The 9,694-nt window shown below is 34.3% G+C and overlaps 1 protein-coding gene across 1 annotated transcript in view; it reads right to left on the bottom strand.

Moving 5' to 3' along the window:
• Positions 1–8,609: 8,609 nt before the first annotated feature.
• Positions 8,610–9,694, bottom strand: part of LOC137878805 (exocyst complex component 6B-like) — a 33,584-nt gene continuing 32,499 nt past the window's right edge. Inside the window, exon 5 of the mRNA XM_068719233.1 lies at positions 8,610–9,694. This exon is cut by the window's right edge and continues 734 nt beyond it. The gene's annotated coding sequence lies outside the window, so the exon portion shown is untranslated.

The following is a 9,694-nucleotide window of genomic DNA, read 5'->3' as shown; positions in this document are numbered from 1 at the left end:
AGTCATAGTAAAGCCTGTCGAAAATAGTGAAAGACGGTCATAGTATAGCGTGTCGAAAAAAGTCAAAAAACAGTCATAGTATATTATGTTGAAAACATTCATAGTATAGCCTGTCGAAAAAAGTCAAAAAACAGTCATAGTATATTATGTTGAAAACAGTCATAGTATAGCCTGTCGAAAACAGTCATAGTAAAGCCTGTCGAAAAAAGTGAAAAACGGTCTTAGTATAGCATGTCGAAAAAAGTCCAAAAACAGTCATAGTATATTATATTGAAAACAGTCATAGTATAGCCTGTCGAAAACAGTCATAGTAAAGCCTGTCGAAAAAAGTGAAAAACGGTCATAGTATAGCATGTCGAAAAAAGTCCAAAAACAGTCATAGTATATTATATTGAAAACAGTACTAGTATAGCCTGTCGAAAACAGTCATAGTAAAGCCTGTCGAAAAAAGTGAAAAACGGTCATAGTATAGCATGTCGAAAAAAGTAAAAAAACAGTCATAGTATATTATGTTGAAAACAGTCATAGTATAGCCTGTCGAAAACAGTCATAGTAAAGCCTGTCAAAAAAAGTGAAAAACGGTCATAGTATAGCATGTCAAAAAAAGTCAAAAAACAGTCATAGTATATTATGCCGAAAACAGTCATAGTAAAGCCTGTCGAAAAAAGTGAAAAATGGTCATAGTATAGCATGTTGAAAAAAAGTCTGCAGAGTATAAGCCCGGAATTGAACCAACGACCCTCTGATTGAAAGGCAGCCCTGCTCTCCACTTAACCACGGACACCATTTGAGAACCACTGGCATAGTGTATCTATAAAAAGTTATAGTATAGCATGTCAAAAACAGTTATAGTATAGTATGTTGAAAACAGTCATAGTAAAGCCTGTCGAAAACAGTGAAAAACGGTCATAGTATAGCGTGTCGAAAAAACTCAAAAAACAGTCATAGTATATCATGTTGAAAACATTCATAGTATAGCCTGTCGAAAATAGTGAAAAACGTTCATTGTATAGCATGTCGAAAAAAGTCAAAAAACAGTCATAGTATATTATGTCGAAAACAGTCATAGTATAGCCTGTCAAAAACAGTCATAGTATAGCCTGTCGAAAAAAGTGAAAAACGGTCATAGTATAGCATGTCGAAAAAATTGAAAAACAGTCATTGTATAGCCTTCCAAAAAAATTGCAAAACGGTCATAGTATAGCATGTCAAAAAAAGTCAAAAAACAGTCATAGTATATTCTGCTGAAAACAGTCATAGTATAGCCTGTCGAAAACAGTCATAGTAAAGCCTGTCGAAAAAAGTGAAAAACGGTCATAGTATAGCATGTCGAAAAAAGTCAAAAAACAGTCATAGTATATTATGTTGAAAACAGTCATAGTATAGCCTGTCGAAAACAGTGATAGTATAGCCTGTCGAAAACAGTCATAGTAAAGCCTGTCGAAAAAAGTGAAAAACCGTCATAGTATAGCATGTCGAAAAAATAAAAAAAACAGTCATTGTAAATTATGTTGAAAACAGTCATAGTATAGCTTGTCGAAAGCAGTCATAGTATAGCATGTTGAAAAAAGTCAAAAAACAGTCATAGTATATTATGTTGAAAACAGTCATAGTATAGCCTGTCGAAAAGTCATAGTAAAGCCTGTCGAAAAAGTGAAAAACGGTCATAGTATAGCATGTCGAAAAAAGTCAAAAAACAGTCATAGTAAATTATGTTGAAAACAGTCATAGTATAGCCTGTCGAAAACAGTCATAGTAAAGCCTGTCGAAAAAAGTGAAAAACGGTCATAGTATAGCATGTCGAAAAAATTGAAAAACAGTCATTGTATAGCATGTTGAAAAAAGTCAAAAAACAGTCATAGTATATTATGTTGAAAACAGTCATAGTATAGCCTGTCGAAAGCAGTCATAGTATAGCCTGTCGAAAAAAGTGAAAAACGGTCATAGTATAGCATGTCGAAAAAAGTCAAAAAACAGTCATAGTATATTATGTTGAAAACATTAATAGTATTGCCTGTCGAAAACAGTCATAGTAAAGCCTGTCGAAAAATGTGAAAAACGGTCATAGTATAGCCTGTCGAAAAAAGTCAAAAAACAGTCATAGTATATTATGTTGAAAACAGTCATAGTATAGCCTGTCGAAAACAGTCACAGTAAAGCCTGTCGAAAAAATTGAAAAACGGTCATAGTATAGCATGTCAAAAAAAGTCAAAAAACAGTCATAGTATATTCTGCTGACACAGTCATAGTATAGCCTGTCGAAAACAGTCATAGTAAAGCCTTCGAAAATAGTGAAAAACGGTCATAGTATAGCGTGTCGAAAAAACTCAAAAAAGAGTCATAGTATATTATGTTGAAAACATTCATAGTATAGCCTGTCGAAAATAGTGAAAAACGTTCATTGTATAGCATGTCAAAAAAAGTCAAAAAACAGTCATAGTATATTATGTTGAAAACAGTCATAGTATAGCCTGTCGAAAAGTCATAGTAAAGCCTGTCGAAAAAGTGAAAAACGGTCATAGTATAGCATGTCGAAAAAAGTCAAAAAACAGTCATAGTAAATTATGTTGAAAACAGTCATAGTATAGCCTGTCGAAAACAGTCATAGTAAAGCCTGTCGAAAAAAGTGAAAAACGGTCATAGTATATTATGTTGAAAACAGTCATAGTATAGCCTGTCGTAAACAGTCATAGTAAAACCTGTCGAAAAAAATGAAAAACGGTCATAGTATAGCATGTCGAAAAAATTGAAAAACAGTCATTGTATAGCATGTTGAAAAAAGTCAAAAAACAGTCATAGTATATTAGGTTGAAAACAGTCATAGTGTAGCATGTCGAAAAAATTGCAAAACAGTCATAGTATAGCATGTCAAAAAAAGTCAAAAAACAGTCATAGTATAATATGTTGAAAACAGTCATAGTTTAGCCTGTCGTAAACAGTCAGATTATAGCCTGTCAAAAAAAGTGAAAAACGGTCATAGTATAGCATGTCGAAAAAATTAAAAAAACAGTCATCGTAAATTATGTTGAAAACAGTCATAGTATAGCCTGTCGAAAGCAGTCATAGTATAGCCTGTCGAAAAAAGTGAAAAACGGTCATAGTATAGCATATCGAAAAAAGTGAAAAACGGTCATAGTATAGCATGTCAAAAACAGTCAAAAAACAGTTATAGTATATTATGTTGAAAACATTAATAGTATTGCCTGTCGAAAACAGTCATAGTAAAGCATGTCAAAAAAAGTGAAAAACGGTCATAGTATAGTATGTTGAAAAAAGTCAAAAAACAGTCATAGTATATTATGTTAAAAACATTCATAGTATAGCCCGTCGAAAAAAGTGAAAAACGGTAATAGTATAGCATGTCGAAAAAAGTCAAAAAACAGTCATCGTAAATTATGTTGAAAACAGTCATAGTATAGCCTGTCGAAAGCAGTCATAGTATAGCCTGTCGAAAAAAGTGAAAAACGGTCATAGTATAGCATATCGAAAAAATTGAAAAACGGTCATAGTATATTATGTTGAAAACATTAATAGTATTGCCTGTCGAAAACAGTCATAGTAAAGCCTGTCGAAAAATGTGAAAAACGGTCATAGTATAGCCTGTCGAAAAAAGTCAAAAAACAGTCATAGTATATTATGTTGAAAACAGTCATAGTATAGCCTGTCGAAAACAGTCACAGTAAAGCCTGTCGAAAAAATTGAAAAACGGTCATAGTATAGCATGTCAAAAAAAGTCAAAAAACAGTCATAGTATATTCTGCTGACACAGTCATAGTATAGCCTGTCGAAAACAGTCATAGTAAAGCCTTCGAAAATAGTGAAAAACGGTCATAGTATAGCGTGTCGAAAAAACTCAAAAAAGAGTCATAGTATATTATGTTGAAAACATTCATAGTATAGCCTGTCGAAAATAGTGAAAAACGTTCATTGTATAGCATGTCAAAAAAAGTCAAAAAACAGTCATAGTATATTATGTTGAAAACAGTCATAGTATAGCCTGTCGAAAAGTCATAGTAAAGCCTGTCGAAAAAGTGAAAAACGGTCATAGTATAGCATGTCGAAAAAAGTCAAAAAACAGTCATAGTAAATTATGTTGAAAACAGTCATAGTATAGCCTGTCGAAAACAGTCATAGTAAAGCCTGTCGAAAAAAGTGAAAAACGGTCATAGTATATTATGTTGAAAACAGTCATAGTATAGCCTGTCGTAAACAGTCATAGTAAAACCTGTCGAAAAAAATGAAAAACGGTCATAGTATAGCATGTCGAAAAAATTGAAAAACAGTCATTGTATAGCATGTTGAAAAAAGTCAAAAAACAGTCATAGTATATTAGGTTGAAAACAGTCATAGTGTAGCATGTCGAAAAAATTGCAAAACAGTCATAGTATAGCATGTCAAAAAAAGTCAAAAAACAGTCATAGTATAATATGTTGAAAACAGTCATAGTTTAGCCTGTCGTAAACAGTCAGAGTATAGCCTGTCAAAAAAAGTGAAAAACGGTCATAGTATAGCATGTCGAAAAAATTAAAAAAACAGTCATCGTAAATTATGTTGAAAACAGTCATAGTATAGCCTGTCGAAAGCAGTCATAGTATAGCCTGTCGAAAAAAGTGAAAAACGGTCATAGTATAGCATATCGAAAAAAGTGAAAAACGGTCATAGTATAGCATGTCAAAAACAGTCAAAAAACAGTTATAGTATATTATGTTGAAAACATTAATAGTATTGCCTGTCGAAAACAGTCATAGTAAAGCATGTCAAAAAAAGTGAAAAACGGTCATAGTATAGTATGTTGAAAAAAGTCAAAAAACAGTCATAGTATATTATGTTAAAAACATTCATAGTATAGCCCGTCGAAAAAAGTGAAAAACGGTAATAGTATAGCATGTCGAAAAAAGTCAAAAAACAGTCATCGTAAATTATGTTGAAAACAGTCATAGTATAGCCTGTCGAAAGCAGTCATAGTATAGCCTGTCGAAAAAAGTGAAAAACGGTCATAGTATAGCATATCGAAAAAATTGAAAAACGGTCATAGTATAGCATGTCAAAAACAGTCAAAAAATAGTTATAGTATATTATGTTGAAAACATTAATAGTATTGCCTGTCGAAAACAGTCATAGTAAAGCATGTCAAAAAAAGTGAAAAACGGTCATAGTATAGTATGTTGAAAAAAGTCAAAAAACAGTCATAGTATATTATGTTAAAAACATTCATAGTATAGCCCGTCGAAAAAAGTGAAAAACGGTAATAGTATAGCATGTCGAAAAAAGTCAAAAAACAGTCATAGTATATTATGTTGAAAACAGTCATAGTATAGCCTGTCGAAAACAGTCATAGTAAAGCCTGTCGAAAAAAGTGAAAAACGGTCATAGTATAGCATGTCGAAAAAATTGAAAAATGGTCATAGTATAGCATATCGAAAAAAGTCAAAAAACAGTCATAGTATATTATGTTGAAAACAGTAATAGTATTGCCTGTCGAAAACAGTCATAGTAAAGCCTGTCGAAAAAAGTGAAAAACGGTCATAGTATAGCCTGTCGAAAAAATTGAAAAACGGTCATAGTATAGCATGTCGAAAAAAGTCAAAAAACAGTCATAGTAAATTATGTTGAAAACAGTCATAGTATAGCCTGTCGAAAGCAGTCATAGTATAGCATATCAAAAAAATTGAAAAACGGTCATAGTATAGCATGTCGAAAACAGTCAAAAAACAGTCATAGTATATTATGTTGAAAACAGTCATAGTGTAGCCTGTCGAAAAAATTGAAAAACGGTCATAGTATAGCATGTCGAAAAAAGTCGAAAAACAGTCATAGTATATTATGTTGAAAACAGTCATAGTATAGCCTGTCGAAAACAGTGATAGTATAGCCTGTCGAAAACAGTCATAGTAAAGCCTGTCGAAAAAAGTGAAAAACCGTCATAGTATAGCATGTCGAAAAAATTAAAAAAACAGTCATTGTAAATTATGTTGAAAACAGTCATAGTATAGCCTGTCGAAAGCAGTCATAGTATAGCATGTTGAAAAAAGTCAAAAAACAGTCATAGTATATTATGTTGAAAACAGTCATAGTATAGCCTGTCGAAAAGTCATAGTAAAGCCTGTCGAAAAAGTGAAAAACGGTCATAGTATAGCATGTCGAAAAAAGTCAAAAAACAGTCATAGTAAATTATGTTGAAAACAGTCATAGTATAGCCTGTCGAAAACAGTCATAGTAAAGCCTGTCGAAAAAAGTGAAAAACGGTCATAGTATAGCATGTCGAAAAAATTGAAAAACAGTCATTGTATAGCATATCAAAAAAAGTCGAAAAACAGTCATAGTATATTATGTTGAAAACAGTAATAGTATTGCCTGTCGAAAACAGTCATAGTAAAGCCTGTCGAAAAAAGTGAAAAACGGTCATAGTATAGCATGTCGAAAAAATTGAAAAACAGTCATTGTATAGCCTTCCAAAAAAATTGCAAAACGGTCATAGTATAGCATGTCGAAAAAAGTCAAAAAACAGTCATAGTATATTATGTTGAAAACAGTCATAGTAAAGCCTGTCGAAAAAAGTGAAAAACGGTCACAGTATAGCATGTCGAAAAAAGTCAAAAAACAGTCATAGTATATTATGTCGAAAACAGTGATAGTATAGCCTGTCGAAAACAGTCATAGTAAAGCCTGTCGAAAAAAGTGAAAAACCGTCCTAGTATAGCATGTCGAAAAAATTAAAAAAACAGTCATTGTAAATTATGTTGAAAACAGTCATAGTATAGCCTGTCGAAAGCAGTCATAGTATAGCATGTTGAAAAAAGTCAAAAAACAGTCATAGTATATTATGTTGAAAACAGTCATAGTAAAGCCTGTCGAAAAAAGTGAAAAACGGTCATAGTATAGCATGTCGAAAAAAGTCAAAAAACAGTCATAGTATATTATGTTGAAAACAGTCATAGTAAAGCCTGTCGAAAACAGTGAAAAACGGTCATAGTATAGCATGTCGAAAAAAGTGAAAAACGGTCATAGTATAGCATGTCGAAAAAATTGAAAAACAGTCATAGTATATTATGTTGAAAACAGTCATAGTATAGCCTGTCGTAAACAGTCATAGTAAAGCCTGTCGAAAAAAGTGAAAAACGGTCATAGTATAGCATGTCGAAAAAAGTCAAAAAACAGTCATAGTATATTCTGCTGAAAACAGTCATAGTATAGCCTGTCGAAAACAGTCATAGTAAAGCCTGTCGAAAAAAGTGAAAAACGGTCATAGTATAGCATGTCGAAAAAATTAAAAAAACAGCCATTGTAAATTATGTTGAAAACAGTCATAGTATAGCCTGTCGAAAAGTCATAGTAAAGCCTGTCGAAAAAGTGAAAAACGGTCATAGTATCGCATGTCGAAAAAAGTCAAAAAACAGTCATAGTATATTATGTTGAAAACAGTCATAGTATAGCCTGTCGAAAAAAGTGAAAAACGGTCATAGTATAGCATGTCGAAAAAATTGAAAAACAGTCATAGTATATTATGTTGAAAACAGTCATAGTATAGCCTGTCGAAAGCAGTCATAGTATAGCCTGTCGAAAAAAGTGAAAAACGGTCATAGTATAGCATGTCGAAAAAAGTCAAAAAACAGTCATAGTATATTATGTTGAAAACATTAATAGTATTGCCTGTCGAAAACAGTCATAGTAAAGCCTGTCGAAAAATGTGAAAAACGGTCATAGTATAGCCTGTCGAAAAAAGTCAAAAAACAGTCATAGTATATTATGTTGAAAACAGTCATCGTATAGCCTGTCCAAAAAAGTCGTAGTATAACATTTCCAAAAAAGTCATAGTATAACATGTTAAAAAAAGTCATAGTATAATATGTAAGATAACCTGTAAGATGAGAAATGACAATAAACAATCTTAACTGTTAAGATGACAGGAAACAGAACGAGGCTTTCTAGGAATTCTGAATAATCAGTGCGTGAATGTTTCTGGGGAATTAAAGCTTGGAAATGTACAACAGAAGAGCGAGTTCAAAAAGAGAGTAAAGGGGAAGAGAGAGGGAGGCTTTTTTTTGGGAGGCATCCCTAATCTGTGAGCGCTCCGTCGCTCCTCTATAGCCTGCTGGGAACAAACACGCACACAGCCAGCGGAGGAAACCTGAAGCATGCAGAGAGTTTGTGTTGCTCTGGCTTCGAGTCGCTACCCTCCAGTGAACACACACACACACACACACACACACACACACACACACACACACACACACACACACACACACACACAGACGAGGCTGCATGAGGTGAAGTCCACGACGCTCCACTTGCTTCCAAGCGTTGAGGGTAATCAAGTATTGTGCCATTTGAAGGAGATCGTTAGCTTAGCTTAGCATTAAGACTAGAAACAGGAAAGGGGTCGTCTGCTGCACCGACTTCAAGAGGAAAGTGTTCTTTTGATTTTTTTTGTGTATTCTGATTTACTTAAAACAAATGAAATACAGTAAATAGTTATAGATGTAACCACCCAACACGCTGCATAACAACTTACTTCTGATACATAAATCAAATATATAGTCACGTTTGAGAGAACGACTGGTACCTTGAAGTGATGGAAAAACAAATGAAATAACAGTCAGGACAAAATATTCTCAACAGTTTTTCTTTTATTCCATATTTGCATGTTAATTCGTATTTTTTACTTTTTAATTTCATTCGTTAGTGGTTTAATACAACAGCGTGAACAGTGCTCCTGTCTCAGTAAAGATTTCTGCTTTCAAAATACAAAACAAAGCGGCAGCAACAGCCGCAGCGCGAGGCCTCTGGAAACACACAGCGGAGGACGGGTTACGTCTCCAAAGAGGAACGGATCGTATGTCCATTTGACCAGGACATTTGGTCCGTTGGTGTATTTAGAATTGGCTGCGTATGTTTATTATCCGGTTGTTTTACTCGACATTTCAGTTTGTCCACCGCGGCGTTGCTGCTTCACTGGCAGGAAAACAATAAAAAAAAAAAACGCAAAATACAGCAAAGGCACATTCAATAACGACGGCACCGTTCCCTTCCCGACACCTACAAAAATAACACACAACTACAGCTGGATGAGACACAAACACTTCAGTTCCCTTCTGACACACGCTGCAGGTTTGAATCCCTTTGATAAACCGCTATTATTGCACCCAAGAAAGAAAGCAACACAAAAAGCCAACGGAGCTAAAAAATATATAATCTAGTGTAAATGTCATTTTGTGCTTCAGCGAAACAAACGTGTGTACAAGTAGACCTACTACACACACACACACACACACACACACACACACACACACACACACACACACACACACACACACACACACACACACACACACACAGAGCTTGGCATTGGTTTGCGTGGAAGACGTAGAAGCGTGTGTGTGCTTGGCGTTAGTACAATGATTTCTACACAAATTAGTCGTTTTCTAGTCGACCAGGCAAACAAAGACGATACCCTCTGTAGCGGTTGCCAGATTGGGGCATTATCCCGCTCTTTAAGACCCAGTTATAGTATACATGTAGGGTAGAAAATGCTCAGGCAACAACGCCGATCAAGTTTCACTGAAAGCGGAGCAATTGGTTGCCATGTTTTGGACAACCTCCCCCCCCCCCCCCTCCCCCTTTTTAAATCCCAAGCACTTTCGGGCGTTAAGAAGGGGGATGACCGTTGCCAGATCGGAGCAGAGTCGCCCATTCA

This window comes from Cebidichthys violaceus, unplaced genomic scaffold (assembly GCF_023349555.1).
Source record: "Cebidichthys violaceus isolate CVI_PGR_0920_01 unplaced genomic scaffold, fCebVio1.0.p SCAF_236, whole genome shotgun sequence".
NCBI classification, from domain to species: Eukaryota; Metazoa; Chordata; class Actinopteri; order Perciformes; family Stichaeidae; genus Cebidichthys; species Cebidichthys violaceus.
This window is presented reverse-complemented; position numbering and strand designations above follow the sequence as displayed.